Below are 18466 nucleotides of genomic sequence, written 5' to 3'. Positions count from 1 at the left end.
TTGAACTAATTTGTTTTTTTGTAATCTCAGAATTATCTTAATAGTAGGTAGTGTCAGTTGCTAGAAAAACCTCGATGTGAAGGAAATTTGTATATCATAATTCTTTCCTAGTGTTTTCTTTAGGCGGACTACAGTGAACGTATCTATTCTAATTCTCATTCCTTTTCTGGATAACCATAGGTAAAGGTACTTTTAATTTGACCTCTGAAAGAAGAAAAAATTTTTCCAGGTTGGAGAAATAATGAGTAATGCTGGTTAGAGACTGCTTCTTATCTTCTTCTCAAATCTAGTCACTACCTAGTCTAGTGTTTTAAATAACTAATGAAATCATTTTTATGGTTTCCTTGATTTTTTTTAAAGCAGGCTTGAAAGATATGAAGTAATTTACTGATAAACCAAATTTTAACATTATGGACATAAGAATGTTGTCTGTCCATCTCACTTTGTTTCATTGTAATATTTTTCCTCATAGGTATAGGGAAAATAGGGGATTTTGTTTAGTCAACAAAGGGATGTCTCTCTCTCTCTCTCTTTCTTTCTCTGTCTCTCTCTACCATGGCAGCCCAAGTAGGGTTCAACCGTGTAGGTAGGATCTGTATTATTAATTTTCATTATGCCAAAACTGATAAAACATTATGTTGAAATCATAAAGCACTAGAAAAGTAAATACCTAGAAAGTATTAATCTATTCTGTAAGAAAAACAAGAAACTAAACATTTTAATATATTATTGACTTTGTTGGATTTATAATATTGGGACTTCTCTTTATACAAGTACCTGGCCTTTAAAAAGAAATATTACCTAGAGTAGCCACAGGCACTGTTAATGTTGCCAAGTGTTCCTAAGTATATGGTAGTTAGATTAGTGTGAGGAACTTCCTTAAAAAATTTAAGTGTAAACCTGTAAGGTTACTCTAATTGGTTGTTTTTCATAGTTTATTTGGTGACTATTGCACAGTAATGCTTTGTATTAAATCGACATTAAGTTAGAATTCAGTGGCTGTATTAAATAGCCTTTTAAGACAGTATGTTAAATACGTGCCTTTCACCAAGGGGCCCCTATGGTATTTTGGCAATTTTACTGTTTTTTAAAATTCATACCTGGTTTGAATTGAGATTCATGTAAGTGAAACACCATTAATAAGGATTTTTAGTTTTAAATTTTAGTTTGTTTTATTATAAAAAAGTCAATATTCATTGTTCTTAAAATCAAGTATTCTTTATAACAGTCCTACTTAATATGCAGTCTGTAGGCTGGAAAGCATTTGTTACCAGTCTGCCTTGAAATTAAATATAGAAGTTGAGTAAATGCTTAAAACTGTCACCAAAATTTGATAGAGTAATAAAAATCGGGGGCTTGTATTTTGTTTTTGTCAAATTTGACTTTATTATACAAATGTGATGAATTAGAAATTTAAAAAGCCAATTGGTCCTTCCCACAGAAGGATATTTCATTTGAGAAATATCACTTTAGATGACATTAGAAGAGTTATCCGTGTGCTTAGTGTCAGTTAGCTTAAATGCCATACATTAAAATATAAACATATCCGAAACCCACTTATATTAGTAACTTATGTGGATAACCATATGATTTTTATAAAGTAATCTTAAATGAAAATGAAAGCCAATTCTTTAATGAATCTAAAGCAGTAGAGCCTTTACTCATATACCTAGTAATAACTATAATTTATTAAGTGCTTACAATGTGCAATAGGGTGTCTTTTATCTTATTTAATCCTCTAAAAGCACAACGGGATAGGTTCCATATTACCCTCATTTTAGAGATGCCGAGCTAAGGGTCAGAGAGGTTAAAAATGTGCTGATGGTCACTGAGCTAACTAAAAAAGCTAACATTAAAACATGCTTTTGTTCATAATATGATTACACATCTTGTGCTTCGCGTTTTTTCTTTTCAATGAGGAGGTAGTAACATGTACTGGGTAAAGAATGTTGTTTTGTGCTTGTAGGTAAAGCTGTGTACCACGCTATATATCAGAAATTGGCTAGAAGAGGAAAGCTCAAGCATGCAAATCTTCAGTGCTGAGTTGGTGTAGGGAGTAAGATGAGGCTTCATCACGTATGTTGCTCTTGATCTCAGAGTCTGTTACTACAAATTGTTGATGAGCACAAAAATTTAAGGACATCATGTTCAAGTTATACTTGATACAGCTTATAAGAAAGAATCCCTTTTCAAAAAAAGCAGATGAGATGTGATTTTTAAACGGCATCTCTCTACTCTTCATGTGTACATAGATACTCAACTTTCAGGAAGCATGTATATAATATTGGCATCTTACAGTAATATTTACAATATTTGTTTCCTTCTTCAATCTCTTCAGTTATTTTTATAAAAGAAAGAAGGATGGGAGGAGGAGGCTGACTTTTGTCATGTAGCTTCCTCAACTAAAGCCTTCAGATCTTCATCAGTATATGAGTAAACTCAGTTTACTAGATGCTTCCCTTCTGTAAAATTCTGTAAATCAACTAGCTAATATTTAATTGAATTTTTATCTTGTTTTCTTCATTTGGTCCATTTGATTGCTGGTCATTGATGCTCATCTGCCTAATAACCTTTGCACAGTGTTTAAGGATTGAGGATAAAAACTATCAAGGGCAAGATTAGAAGAGGTGACTGACTCTCTGATTCTCTGCTGCCCTTGAAGGCACTGGAAAATGGAGAAACAAGTGCCTGCATGTGTTGGATTTTGTTAGTTGGATCTAGCTCCAGCAGAGTGACAACTGAGGTCACGTCAGCACCTTGGAAGGCCGGGAAGCTGGAACTGGAGCAGCTGAGCCAATCCCCAGACAAACAGGTTTTAACCGGGACAGAGTGAGAGAATGCTTTGCTTTGGAAACTGTCTGCCCATCACCTAAGGCGGTGATTCTATTCCTATATATTTTTTCCTGCTGTCTGTTCATTTTTGTATAGAAAAGATTAATTATGAGGACTTCTTTCTCTTTATATGTGGCAAAAAGTAATTGCAAAGTAGTTATGTTAGACTTTGAGATTTTTTTGTTTTCTTCAGATTCAGAAGCAAAGAAAATGTTACTTTTGAAATTAAGGTGGTATGATTGAAGGACCATTTATGGCATTAGTAAGGGTGATCATTTGTTGATTATCATCATTTTGTGTAAGGTTGAATGCCAATTAAATGTCACGGGTGCCTCAATATGTTTAATTATCTTCATATTATATAATGTACATTCAAACCTCTTTTGATTCCAGGAGGAGATTTTCTTATAAGTCCTAAAATTGGAAACTTGGATTCTAGTCTCATTTTGTGAGTTGCTCTACTCTGTAACTTATTTCTTCTCAATATGTAGAATGGTGGTTCTCAACTTTGGCTGCACATTAGAATCATCGGGATATGTTTAAAAAATACTGATATTTTTACCCCATCCCATACCAATTTAATAAAAATAGGGGTAGGGCTCAGACATTGATAATGATTTCTTAATTTCCCCAGATAATTCTGATGCACAGTGAAGGTCTAGAGCCATGGATATAGAACGATATCACTGACCTAACTTCTGTGACTTTTTTGAGGTTGATTAATTCATATTAACTGTTTTAATCACTCTTGTAAAAAGTTTTCTCTAATCTATAGGGTCTTTTTCAAAAATATAGAATTAGAAGTGTCCTTTGATATACTTCTGTTCCTTGCCAGATTACATTTAACCATTAATTTAAGGTAAGGATGCTTGACAATAGATATTGTAAATATGTAATTATATTTGTTCACCTTTTAATTACAAATAAAATTTGATTTGTCAACAAGTACATATTGATAGAGAGCAGAGGGGGAGAGCTGGAAGTTAGGGGAAAGGGAATGGCATTTATTGAACACTTCTGCGTGCTGTGTGTCAGGTTCTATGATACAATCACCTCTAATATAGGAGTCACAATTTCTGCTTATATATGATTCAATCAGTACTTAAAGAGTTATTAATTAAGTTTAATTATATTTTATAAGTCATAGAATCTCAAGGGTATGACTGATCTTAAATGTCATTTGAATAACTCATTTACTGCACATAAAGGCTAAATGTGAAGGTTTCTGAATGCTTTAAAATATGAAATCAAGAATGAATGTTAGGATTTTAAATGTATGTCATCAAGAAATATGGGGAAAAAATAGCCCAGAGAGAGCTATTTGGTAATATGTTATACAGGTTATACAGTGTAACTGTTTGCTTCATGATGTTGAGTTTTATTTTTATTTTATTTTTCAATTATGGCAGAGATAGAAGTTTAATTCTTTAGATATCATTATTAACTAAACATTTTGAAATATTTTATATCAATTTATATTATTATAAATCTGATTATTTCCAACTATTGCATATTTTTTAGAATCACCATAGTTAACTAGAATGATTCCCAGTTGTACTAATTAGCATAAAAAGCTAATTAATTATCTCATTAAACTGCATGCCATTAGCCTTGATTTTACTGCATATTTGATGTATTATCTCTTGGTCTTTAAAAATATAGAAAATAATAGTTTAGTCTTTCAATAATTGATTTTAAATTGGCATTTTTCAAAAGAACTTTTGTAATCCCAGGAATTAATAATTAACACTACAAATTTATCTTTAAAATGCTTTACAAATAAGAAAATAGAAGAAATGTTCATCCCAATTTTCAATCAATGAAATACACTTTAATAAAATACCATGTTTTACTCACCATATTATAAATGATGAAAACTACTGAGATTGTTTAACATCAATAACATTGTATTGGTTTTATTGATAACATTACATTGGTAATGTTGTTTTTACACAGTACTCATGCAAGTTTAAATTGACACCTCATTTTGGATGGCAGTTTTATATATGAGAACTTTATAATGCGCTTACCTCTCTTTTCACCTAATAATGCCTTCTTTAAGACTTCAGTTTTAAGAAACCTATTAGAAATGCAGACAGATTTATCCACAAAAGTGGACACTGGAGTATTATTATTGGAAATTACTTTCAGTACAGTGCTTAGGTAAATCATGGTTATTCCATAAGCTGAAGTATATATAGTCTTAAAAATTATGCTGATGAAGAATTTCTTAATGACATGGAAATGCTTAGGTTATTATTATAGAGAGGTAAATACTTTATAGTATATTATATATATATCCATACATTATTTGTTTATTGATAGATAAAATCTCAACTTTTTTTGAAAAGAAACATGCTAAAATGTTAAAAATAGGGGTAGGTTTAGGTACTGGTTTAAATATCTCTGTAAATACCTGTTTTTATATAATGAGGCATTGTTACTTTCATAATCAGAAAAAGAATAGAAAACAAAGTTTTTACCTATAGTTAGCAGCTTTATTTTGGTGGGGCCATGCTTGATTTGCTATTCTTAGACATTCTAAGACATTTTTAAAGTCAATATTTTCTATTCTCTGGCTATTAAGTTTCTTTCATGTGAAATTCTCATCAAGTTTAGAGTATGATGCTCTCTTGATCAAGTAACATATCCTTAGTGAATGGGTGTTATTTTTTTGAGACTTCAACTATACCGTCTTCTCCAGTACCTCTTCTAAGCTCTTTTGGACATATCTTCTGGGTTACCTTCTCATAGGCTGTATAGTATTTAGTGGTTACTGTAACCCAGAGATGGGTTACTTATGACTATCAATTACTGTTAAAGATACTACAAATGGGAATTTTTTTCTCCAAGTCATACTATTTAAATTTTATTTCAAATATCTATAATTACCTCTTTAGTAGATAGAAACAATATCCTTAGATGAGCTAGAAATACCAAATTAGGAATTTTCCAAGTTTTGCTTCTGCAGAAATACTTAACAGTAACTTATTTTTCTTTAGATCTAGTGAAATAGTGAAGTGTGCTTCTTAGCATGAACTGAAATGTTAATTTGTTCAACTTTTCATTAACACACATTTCTACCATAAGAAACTTCAGTAAAACTAGATTTAAAAAATTTGAAAGACATATTTTTACAAAAACATATTTTAATCTTTAAAATGTTTATGGTATACCTGTGGTTAAATAACATATGCATGGTTTTAAATTTTTGATTCTTCTATGTTAAACCTCTTTTCAGTGTGTAGATAAATCTTTATTTTTTAAAGCTCTTCACTGAAGATTATTCAAATTTTTTTCTAAGACATTTGACTTTACATATGTTCATTTTACAGACTATTTTAATTCAGTGATTCCCATCTAATTGGTCAACCACCAGTATGATGTTAAAAGTTACCCAAAGAGTCTAATATGCACCCCAGTTTGGGGATCATGTTTTAAAATGAATCTTGGATATTTAAAAATGATTTATTTAGTATATTTTATAACATTCTAATTTTTAACTTAATGATATGTTTTGGTCAACTTTAATTTACTTTATCCTAAAAGAAAGCTATCTATGTGCACATTTATTCAGGATTCATTTTAATGTTCACTTACTTAAAGAGTTTGTTTACCATTATCACATTTATACTGATATTTGCATAGTTTTCCCCAAAGTCTGTAACTTTGAGTTCAGATCTGAACTTAAGGTTTGTACTTTTAGTTGCCCTTATGGATGTTTATGAACAACTATGAGTAACATTTTCAACTCAATAATTTAAAAACTCATAATTCTTATATACCACTTCACTCAAATTTATTCTGTTTCCAGAATACCTTATGTCTGTCATTAATATAACACTTTCCCCTATATGGTTCTTCAGACTTGAAATCTTGGAATCAGATTACTTAATATTCTTTGTTTCTCCTAGTCTGTCATCTGGTATCTTGTTCTTTTTCCGTTAAGATTTCTTTTGATTCTGTCCTCTCTCCTCTTGCTGGTCCACATCTTATCTAGCCTTTCTTTACCTGTGGCTGATATTCACCCAGCACTTACAGATATGATTATACTGGTTGCTAAAATATTAAAATGCTTTTGTACAAGTTTGAGAAAGAGACTTTTCCTCAAGTCCATTGAGTACCTATACTCCATTCATCCCAAGAGCTTTGTGGGTACCCTGCTTAATATGCTGTCAACTGGCTAACCAGCCTGTGTCCCAGTCTGCGCATCTCAGCCTCAGTGTGCCCATGGATGTTCTCTCCCAGGCTAGGGGGGTCTCAGATTCTTCCAAGAAAGATGGTACCCTGGTGTCAGTGCTGGTACACCAGCAAATAGTACTTACATGGGCCCCTGAAGCTATGGTAGTCTCCTGCCAGCTCTCTCTTGCTATTGCTTGTGGGAACTGCAGCCTCTCTGCTGTTGCCAATTTATATAATTGTTAAATACGTAGATATCACCCTATCTTTACTCCAAGCTTCACAGCTGTTAAGGTAGATTAGTAGCCCCTTGGTTACTCTTTACCTCTAGCTACTTATCCTTCTGACATACTCAGCATAGCCAGATGAATCTCCCTAATTTTATCACTCCCCTAAGAGATGGAAATTTGAACCCAGTTCAAACTGTTTATCAACTCACTTTACCATGTCTGCTTAACCTGTTAATCCATACCTTTCTCAGATGAACTCAGGTTTACCTTCTCACACAAGATGTTCTTATTTACCTTTTTATGTTTCCCTTTTCACATGTTCACATCTCTGAAGTTCTCTCTCGTGCAGTTTCAAATCAAACATTTCCTCTAAGTTATGTCTCTATTATATTTCAAGTAATTCCTCCTTGAAACTTTTACTAACTTCCCAAATAAGAATGACCTTCTCTTCTTAGAATCCATGTAGCAGCTTATGTCTTATAATGTATTAGTTCCAGATCTAGAAAGTTCAAGCTCATGTAGTTGATCTTTCTTCCCAACTTAGGAAACCTTCGTGCAAAGCATATGATTTACAATGAAGATTTCTTCCAAGACAGTAAAGCTAGTGGTTCTGTTATTCGGTATTTCTAGTTATTCCTTCAATTATCTAATAAAATATTTCTTGAGGCTTATTTTGGGTCAGGCACTAAGCTTGCTCTACAGCAGTGAACAAAACAGACAAGGTTCTGTCCTTATAGAGCTTACAGTGTGAAAGAAGACATTAAAAATGTAAGCACATATATAAGTATGTAATTTATATTAGATGCTGTAAAATAAAAATAGTAGGACATTATAATTAAAAAGAACATCAGGTCCTTAGTTTATATTGACGATTTAGAGTAAGTGAAATTTAAACTATAGAGGAGGTAAGGAGTGGGGGCTACTCAGATAGCAGTAGAGTATGAGAGACCAGTGTATATGTGCAAAGGCCCCGTGGCAGGAGAAAGTTGGCTTTTATAATATGTTCACCAAAGAACTAAAAGAAGGCCTGTGAGCCTACTATGGAGGGAGATGGAGTGGCTCATGATGTGTCTGGAGAGGTGAGAAGGAGCCATGTAATATACATTTTTTTTTGAGGATTTGGGGAAGAAGTTTGGATTTTTATCCTAAAAGCAACAAACAACTATTGAAATAGTGTTGAACACTGACTTGGTAGAATTTGATTTATGATTTTTTTAGGTGTTGGGTGGGGAGAAGAGCAGATATTTAAATCTAGAAATGCTCATCTTCTGTATTACTTGAATAACCTTCTTAGTTTAGCAAATATAGAGCAGGTACACAATCATTGTCATGGAGCAGAAAACTTTCTGACTTCATTAATAAAAGTCTGCCACTCCCTGAGAATGCACTTGTATTCTGCTCTGTAAAGCTGGTTCCTGGGGAGGAGATCAGTTTACACAAGATGTCCAGTGCCTTCTGGGAGAGAAAGAACTAATACCTAGTCTCTGTTGACATAGAGCTGTGTGGCACTGACTGAATCCCAGTCTCTGGAAAGGGCAATGAGATTCCTGAAATGAAGTTACACTGAGGACAGAAAGGGGTACCCCACCTGGCAACCAACATTCAAGAGAAGCCCTTTTGAACTCATGGGGCTGATGATAGAAAATTATGTATATGCTGTCATCAGTGTAGTTAGTACCTTAGGGAAGAACAGCTGGTAATGGTAGTTGCAAACACAGAAGTAGAGCACCCTTGACTGAGCTGGGCACCAAAGGAAACAGGATCATCACTGTGGCTTGAACAGGGCGGCGGGATGGTACCATCACAGGGGGGACTAACATTGTTGGGTGATAAAAGACCAGTAGCCTTGTGAATAGCAGATTAATTATGGTTTACCAACTTTCTGCATGGCATGATATGTAGACTGAAGTTCTGGGGCAAGTGAGAACTCTAGCCAGCTATATTTGAAGTAAAAATTTAAGTATGACCATAATTGTACATTGAAATGGTAGAGGAGGTTATTATGGTTACAGTTCATAAAAGATAGCTTATAGGCCAGGCACAGTGGCTCACACTGTAATCTCAGCATTTTGGGAGGCCAAGGCAGGAGAATTACTTTAGTCTCGAAGTTCAAAACTAGTCTGGGCAACATAGGGAGATCCCATCTCTACAAAATAATTATTTTAAATTAGCTAGGTATGGTGGTGTGCACATGTGGTCCCAGCTACTCAGGAGACTGAGGAGGGAAGATCACTTAAGCCCAGGAAGTCAAGGCTGCAGTGAGCCTTGATGGTGCTACTGCACTCCAGCCTGGGCAACAGAGTGAGACCCTGTCTCAAAAATAGTATGTGTATGTATACAAATACTGGTATAATAAATAAAATAGATAAATAAATAAAAATATAAACAAAAAATAATAAGTAAATAAATTAAATAAAAATAGTATGTATACACACACACACACACACACACACACACACACAGCTTATACTCTCTTTCACAGAATGGATTGGAAAATGTAAGGGAAGAAATGGGGAAGCTAGTGGCCATGGAAAGGACCAGCAATAATTAAGTAAAATATATTAGCACTAGAGTGACAGTTACACAGAGAAATAGAATATTCTTTCTTTTATTAAGTTTTCACATCTTTTCTGCATAAGCTACTTTGATCCCACATCTTTCATAAATCCAGCCTTGATCTCATATCTACCTTTCCCTGTTGTTTTTCTCTTGGTTAACATCTCTGATTCCTTTCTTCTTCAGACAGATGATTTCTGGAATCAAAACTCAGCCATTGCGGGGATCAGGTATCCTTGTTAGCTGTGTGTCATGCACAGGTTTGATAACATGCCTTGCAAGTTTCTTTTCAATCTTGTTAAAGTACCCCTATGGCACACAACTTGAGATCTGTTTTCAAGTTAACATCTTTTCATTAATCAATACTCTTTGGGTGTGGTTGTTCAACCTGTTATGAATGTACCTCTTGTATAATTTCCATGTATTTCTCCATTTCGACCTCAAGAATATTATGAGAGCTTTCTTCAGATATGAATTAAGTTCAGAATTAACAAAGTCCACATTTTTAAACTACCAGTTTAATAATTCCATCAACAATAAAAATATTATTTTTAGCGAACCCATATTGGATCATACTTTTTTAAAAGTTGTTACACAAACACTTGCCTTCCAATTTTGTTGGGTTCATTGTAAGCATATTTATCTTAGATTGGCAAAATTCACATCCTTTGCCTTTAAAAATCATAAAATTAGCCCGTCTCTGGTCCTCTGGCACCTTTCCTTTCCTCTGAAGGACTTCAAAATGTTCTTGCTGTAGTGTCCCAATCACTTCTGCATCTCCTTTCTGGTTCCTAAAATGTATCTCATCTGAGCCTGTATTAATTTCCTTGGTTTGCTGTAACAAACTACCACAGACTGGATGGCTTAAACAACAGAAATTTATTGCCTCACAGTTCTGGAGGCTGGAAGTCTGAGATTAAGGTGGAAGCAGTATTGGTTTCATGTGAGGGCTGTGAGGGAGAATCTGCTATGTCCCTCTCCCCTGGCTACTGATGGCTGCTGATATTCCTTGGTGTTCCTGGCTTATTATCTGCATCACCCTCATCTTTGCCTTCGTGTTCACAGCATTCACCCCATATGCATGTCTCTGTCTAAACTTTCCCTTTTTGTAAGGACACCAGTCACAATAGATTAAGGGCTCACCCTACTCTAGTATGACTTCATCTTACCTTAATTCATTACATCTGCAATTTTTAAAGAACCTTAGTTTTTAAATTGGCTTGTTTTTTGGTGAAAAGAGTATGATATAAAACCATTTTATTGTATAATTGTCTTCTGTCTGTCTGTATAGCCAAAGCATCAAATAGAAATGTGAATGCCAAAGTAAATGAGCCTGGAGTTAGTAACAGAAAAGACCATGTTTGTTTAGTCTCCTTTAGAAATGTTAGAGGAAAAAAAAAAATTGGACTTAACCTAAAGGCAGAACCAAGATGTTTACAGACCTTACCAGCCTTGACTTCTGCATAAAGACACATATACTTTAGTGAGCAGATTGAGTTAGTTCTGACTCTCTACTACTGGCCCCACTGGCCTGATTCATATAAATTCACCTTCTTCACCATGTTCCTGTGACCCTCTAGGAATCCACTGTCACCTCACATATGTCCAGAAACCATTCTCTCAGCTGTCACTAACACACACTGCCCACATTTCTCCCCTAGTTCCCAAATGTTTGCATCCACAGCTCAGGAGGTCTATTGGCAAAGACCTTTGTTGTTACTCCCTATCAGGAGAAAATCAGTGCTTGAGTCAAGGATGCTTCTGGGTGTTTTGGCAGGAGGTCTCTCCCCAGCTGTGCGTGATATTATATTGTCTGGGCCTTAAAGAAGCTCTGCTAGTGCCTAGAGTATCAGGAAGTGTCTCTTGATCAATTTCTGGTCATAATCTGTTTTCCAGAATTTCATTTCAGTTCCATCATTTTTTGGCTGTCATTCCTTTACTGTAAGCATTTAATCTCAGGCAAGGAGTCCAAGGAAGAACAGATGCTAGGCTCTACTTTTTTCTCTATACTTACCTTTTACTAAACCTTCTCCCCCTTACAGAATTCTCCCAATTTCCTCCTCCTTCTCCCCCTAACAGAATAAGGGTTGCCATGCATGTACATGGTTATAAACCAGATTGGGGCTAGAGAGTGGAGGTTAAATTTTTGGCCCATGATCTGTCAGCCAAAAATGTTCTATTACAAAAGCAGTGGATTTTCTAGTTAGAATCATTCTTGGGAATTGTGAAACTTTGCATATTTGGTATACTTGAGGAACAGCAAGAGTACCAGTTTGGTTTGGTTACAGTGATCTGAAAGAGGGGAGAGATCTGTAGGGGGTGATCATATATTTAATAAATTATCTGGGTCCCATGTGGAGAGTGGACATTGGGAGAGGACTGTATGCAAGGTGCCCTGTGAGGAGGCCCACGCAAAAGTGAAGAGGCCTGTGCTGAAGTGAGAAGGTCTGTGTGAAAGTGATTTGTGTGAAAGATGGTGGTGGATCCAACTAGAGCAGGAGCAGTGGGGGTGGTGAGAAGTGGTCTTTTGTAAGTAGAGCCTGTTGGACTTGCTGATGGATTGGAAGTGGCATGTGAGGGAAAAAGAGGTCGTTTGGCTTAAGTAGCCTGGTGAATAGTGATGTCACTTACTGACTTGGGGAAATGAAGAGCTCTGTTTTGAACAGGTGAAGCTTGAGAGTCATTCCTAAAATCTCAAATCAAGATGAGTCTTAATCAAAATGTCTTAGCCAAAGGATTTGAGAGGCAGGATGCTCCTGCAGTGTAGTGCAATTATGGTTTCCCTTACAATGCAGCAGAGAACCAAAGCTGCCAAACAGTTTTTTAAGACTTAGTGTCCTCACTTATAGGTGGGGATATATTACTTATTTCACTGGGTTCTTTGAAGGTAACATTAGATAATGCTTGTGAAACTCAGAGTAATTCTTGACAAGTAATTAGCACCTAATAAATATCTTCCATTCTTCTTGTTATTAATTTTGGTAAAATGAACTTTCTTTCTTTCTTTCTTTCTCTTTCTTTCTTTCTTTCTCTTTCTTTCTGTCTTTCTCTTTCTTTCTTTCTCTTTCTTTCTTTCTCTCTCTCTTCTTTCTTTCCTTTCTTTCTTTCTTTTTTCTTTCTTTCATTTTGAGACAGAGTCTCACTCTGTCGCCCAGACTGGAGTGCAGTGGCACAATCTTGGCTCACTGCAACCTCCGCCTTCTGGATTCAAGCAATTCTCCTGCCTCAGATTCCCAAGTAGCGTGATTACAGCCGCCCACCACCATGACTGGCTGATTTTTATGTTTTTACTAGAGAGGGGGTTTCACCATGTTGGCCAGGCTGGTTTCAAACTCTTGACCTCAAATGATCCCCCTGCCTCGGCCTCTCAAAGTGCTGAGATTACAGGTGTGAGCCACTGTGCCAGGCCAGAAAATTATTTTTAAAGTTGATTTTAAATATCAGCTTTGGAATGAAATAGGATATAAATTAATACTTAGTATATCCAGAATCTACAAAGAACTTAAGCAAATTTACAAGAAAAAAATCAAACAACCCTATCAAAAAGTGGGCAAAGGATATGACCAGACACTTCTCAAAAGAAGACATTTATGTAGCCGACAGACACATGGAAAAATGCTCATCATCACTGGCCATCAGAGAAATGCAAATCAAAACCACAATGAGATACCATCTTACATCAGTTAGAATGGCGATCATTAACAAGTCAGGAAACAGCAGGTGCTGGAGAGGATGTGGAGAATTGGGAACATTTTTACACTGTTGCTGGGACTGTAAATTAGTTCAACCACTGTGGAAGACAGTGTGGCAATTTCTCAACGATCTAGAACTAGAAATATCATTTGACCCAGCCATCCCATTACTGGGTATATACCCAAAGGATTATAAATCATGCTGCTATAAAGACACATGCACACGTGTGTTTATTGAGGCACTATTCACAATAGCAAAGATTTGGAACCAACCCAAATGTCCATCAGTGATAGACTGGATTAAGAAAATGTAGCACATATATACCATGGAATAAATACTATGCAGCCATGAAAAAGGATGAGTTCATGTCCTTTGTAGGGACATGGATGAAGCTGGAAACCATCATTATGAGCAAACTATCGCAAGGATAGAAAACCAAACACCGTATGTTCTCACTCATAGGTGGGAACTGAACAATGGGAACACTTGGACACAGGGTGGGGAACATCACACACTGGGGCCTGTCGTGGTGTGCGGGGAGTGGGGAGGGGAGAGGGATAGCATTAGGAGATATACCTAATGTAAATGATGAGTTAACGGGTGCAGCACACCAACATGGCACATGTATACATATGTAACAAACCTGTATGTTGTGCACATGTACCCTAGAACTTAAAGTGTAATTAAAAAAAAATAATTAGTAATGGATAGTCATTTCACATGTGTTGTATATATATATACACACACACACTAATGTAAATAAAACAACTTTTTCTTTTTAAATGAGTTGCATTTTCATCCTCAGAACTACAAAGTATTAAAATCAGGATTTTGAATTTTATACGTACGTGTGAGGAACTTTCTGAATTATAAATGTGATTAGTGACATGAGTAAGTGTTTGCTGCCTCTTAAGATCTGCCATGCCTTTATGCAAATCAAAGTTCCCACAGAAATAATGAGTCAAATACAGCGACAGGCAGTGTTTAAATTAGCATTTTTTTCCCTCCGTTCTGCTTGGGTCAATTTTACTATACATTGCATATCAAGACCTTTGATTTGCTCAGGTTTTCCACTGATTTGACTTCCCCTACGTTTTGTTTCAAAACCTAAGATTACCACTTTAAGTGTACTGGTATTGTGGAAGGTGTTTTATTCAGAACAGAGTAAATATATATTAGAGAATATTATATTGATATTCTCCCTATTGCATTAACAGAGAGATCTTTATGGAGCAAAGGCCAGATTAATAAAACCACAGTCTGTTTTTTGGCAATAGTGTTGAACCTGGAGGAAAGCCAGTCTTAGCCAGTATAAAGTTAGATTCCATTCCATCAGCATAATAGTTAATAATAGTTGATTGACAGGGATGTAAAGGGTGCCCTCTTTTCCTCCCCCCTCCACTCCCATTCCACACTAAACTCTCTAGGGAATGTGCCATTCCTTTACCCATTCCTAAAATTCTTTGCTTGAGCACAGCCAAGGGCTGCTGGACTGGTGCCTGACTGTTTGGATGCTGGAGAGTAGGGGGTCTCTCTGAAAGAGTTCCTAGTCCCTGTAGTTGTTGCTGAGGAAGCCTAGCAATCTCTGGCCATCTTTAGGGATATGCAGTAAAGGTGAGCCTCTGGGCTAGTGTTTATGTGTGAAAAATAATCGTACTCACCTGAACTACCTTAATACCATGGGATCAGGATCACTTTTGCTTCCCTTCAGCCACACACATTCATCTTGTCCGCAGAAATTTAGAGCTTATTTTAGTCTGTTTTTTGTAAATCATACATCATATCATATATTATTTTGCGTTGTTAAAACTATATTTTGTTGGTGTTTAGTACTGGTAAATTAGTAACATTTGCAGCTTTCTTCCAACTCTTTTTTCTTTTTGGATGTAGGTGTTTGCAGGATATGAACTATTCAAACAGTTACAGCATTCCAGAGATTCTTTCCCTGGATTCTACGTGCTCACATGGAGTTATATTTGAATACCAAGAAGTATTGTTGAATATTGCTGAACATAAGGTTCACTAGTACAGTGTTTTAGTTGAAAATTCAAAAGTTTTTTTCTAAGTCCAAGTAATTTCTGTTTTTAGTGGAGTAATGATTCCTATATTAAGCAGTTTTGTTTTCTTTAATTTGGTGAAGTTAGCATTTGGTGTTGCCCTCAGTTTGGGTTAGCAATTATTCTTTACCCCACGTCTCACCACTACAGAACCACTTGCTAACTTTTAATCGCCACCTTCTCAAGTTTAAGAACTTGGCCAGAGTGATCCCGGAAAGTCTCAACATTTTCCAGTGAGTAAAGTCCATCTCTTTTGGAGATCTTGACACCTATCATTAACAAGGCTGCAACCTCCTTAAGGATAATCGAGAAAGGAGACCTGCTCTTCCATATGTACAGCAAAACATAAAGAGGTTATACAGCAGGATGCGATAGTTCTTAAATAGAGTGCATGTATTGTCTGGCAGGCTGACCCAACATCATGTTGCCTCCTTCATTCTACAGATTATGTTATGGGTTTCAGGTGTTTTTCTCAGGTCAGTTTCCCTATCATTAATGCTGCAACACCTTTACTGAGTAGATATCCACTCTCTCATTCTTTTATTACACCATGGTGAAACCAGCACTGCCAACTCTCATGAGTTGATGAATAAACTCTAATTTTACTGCATTTATAAATGAAACTTTAAAAATAGTTTCTGGAATAAGATCATGGTGAATAAAGTCCTAACTAGATTTTTAAACAAAGCCACGTTTAAATGAATCACATTGAAATATGTTAATATATTTAGTGTTGGTATGTAAATATGTAAGCCATTTATACCCTAAGATGTCAATAGTGTCACTTGCCTTGCTGGCAAATTTGGCTCATAATAAGAACATGTGTCCAAAAGGCTTTTTGTTTAAAAACATACATAATTTGAAAAATATTTAATTGCTCTTTGGTGCCTTTTAATAAAAGAAGGAGCTCACCTTTTGATTTTAAAAATGCTTACTAAAAATTGCTTTTAACATCATCTGTTTCTAAGTGTTTCTAAGTGTTTTAAAAGAGAAAGATGACTTGGGAAAGAATTCAGCTTGATTCTGTAAATATTTTTTGAACATTATTGTGTGCCAGCCACTGTGTTAAGTGCCTGGAATGCAGAGATGAATAAGATTGTTCTTGGGTCATAGCATACAGTGTAATAGAAGCGACAGTTAAATTATATTTGCGGTGTAGATTCACTATTCTGTTAGGAGCCATTAATTTCACCAAAATTGGTCAGAAAGGGATATTCTTTTAGGAAATCACATTGAAGCTGGACCTTGAATCATGAAAGCTAGAAAATGAGGACAAATGAGGACATCCAATGCAAAGGGATACTACATGAGCAAAGAGAGTTGTAAGTATGTGACGGGCTCTAAAGGTTACAAAATCCAACTTCAACAGGGCTTAATGTTATTGTATTCTTTCAGATTAGAGAAGGCATGATAATATTTTTTCATGTGTTAAAGGCCTTCAAATAATGCTCATCACCTGATATTGGGACTTAATAGTAACAGAAAATACTTAAGAAAGGGAGAGTTGAAGGAACCTGTTTTTTTTTTTCCAATTTCTTTTTTAGAGTGACATAGATATATTTTATTATCTTATGATTTTTTTTCAGAAACCTTTTTGTAGACTTTGTTACTTCTGTAAGATTTCATATATGTTCATTTCCTTACCCACAAAGCCATAATAAAAATGATTACTAAGCACTTTTCTAACACTGACCATAAGAATGAAATTAACATTGCTGTGAGTAAACTGTAGTTTAGGAGAATCTTTTGTAGTGAGGAACAGAACTATTATTTATTGAGTATCCCTATATGTTAGGTACTGTGTGAGGTACTTTCATATAGTCTATACAATTTACTCCTTAAAGCATCCCTGGAAAGTTATTATCTCAATTTTCTAAGCCAGGGAAGCATTCTAGGGAAACTGAGGATGACTAATATGCTCTGTGATATACAGCTGGTAAGTGACAGGTTTGGGATGCAAAATCAAGGTGGTTGAATTCCACATCATATGCTCACTTTACTGTAGATTAGACAGGTGTACTTGAATAATTGGCAGGTGACAAGTGTCAGTTTGGGTATTTAAACTGAGGCCTGACTTACTCCAAATAATCTGTATTCTATCCCCAACCTTTTTGGCACCAGGTACTGGTCTCGTGGAAGACAATTTTTCCACAGCCTGGGGGTTGGTGGGGAATGGTTTTGGGATGGTTCAAGAGCATTACATTTATTGTGCAGTTTATTTCTATTATTACATTGTTATATATAATGAAATAATTCTATAACTCATCATAATGTAGAATCAGTGGAGTCCTAAGCTTGTTTTCCTGCAACTAGATAGTCCCTGATAGTCTGGGGGTGATGGGAGACAGTGACAGATCATCAGGCATTAGATTCTCATAAGGAGCACACAACCTAGATCTCTGGCATGTGCAGTTCACAATAAAGTTCGCCATCCTAGGCTGGGCGCAGTGGTTCACACTTGTAATCCTAGTACTTTGGGAGGCTGAGGTGGGTGGATCACCTGAGGCTGGGAGTTTGAGACCAGCCTGACCAACATGGAGAAACCCCATCTCTACTAAAAATACAAAAAAAAAAAAAAAGTTAGCTTGGCGTGGTGGCGCATGTCTGTAATCCCAGGTAGGCTGAGGCAGGAGAATTGCTTGAAACTGGGAGGCAGAGGTTGTGGTGAGCCAAGATTGTGCCATTGCACTCCAGCCTGGGCAACAAGAGCAAAACTCTGTCTCAAAAAAAAAAAAAAGGTTCGCCGTCCTATGAGAATCTAGTGCCGCAGCTGATGTGACAGGAGGTGGAGCTCAAGCAGTAGTATGAAAGATGAGAAATGCTGTAAATACAGATGTAGCTCACCTCCTGCTGTGTGACCAGTTTCCTACTGGTTCCTACTGGTCCCTGGCCTGGGGTTTGAGGATGCCTGCACTAGAA

General features: G+C 35.9%; 1 protein-coding gene across 10 annotated transcripts in view; it reads left to right on the top strand.

Moving 5' to 3' along the window:
* The window catches only part of IKZF2 (IKAROS family zinc finger 2), a 153163-nt gene that overhangs the window by 49823 nt on the left and 84874 nt on the right, over window positions 1-18466 (top strand). The gene's annotated exons all lie outside the window — the stretch shown is intronic.

This window comes from Pongo pygmaeus, chromosome 11 (assembly GCF_028885625.2).
Source record: "Pongo pygmaeus isolate AG05252 chromosome 11, NHGRI_mPonPyg2-v2.0_pri, whole genome shotgun sequence".
Classification (NCBI taxonomy): Eukaryota; Metazoa; Chordata; class Mammalia; order Primates; family Hominidae; genus Pongo; species Pongo pygmaeus.
The sequence above is the reverse complement of the archived record's forward strand: the minus strand, read 5'-3'. Positions and strand labels throughout refer to the sequence as shown.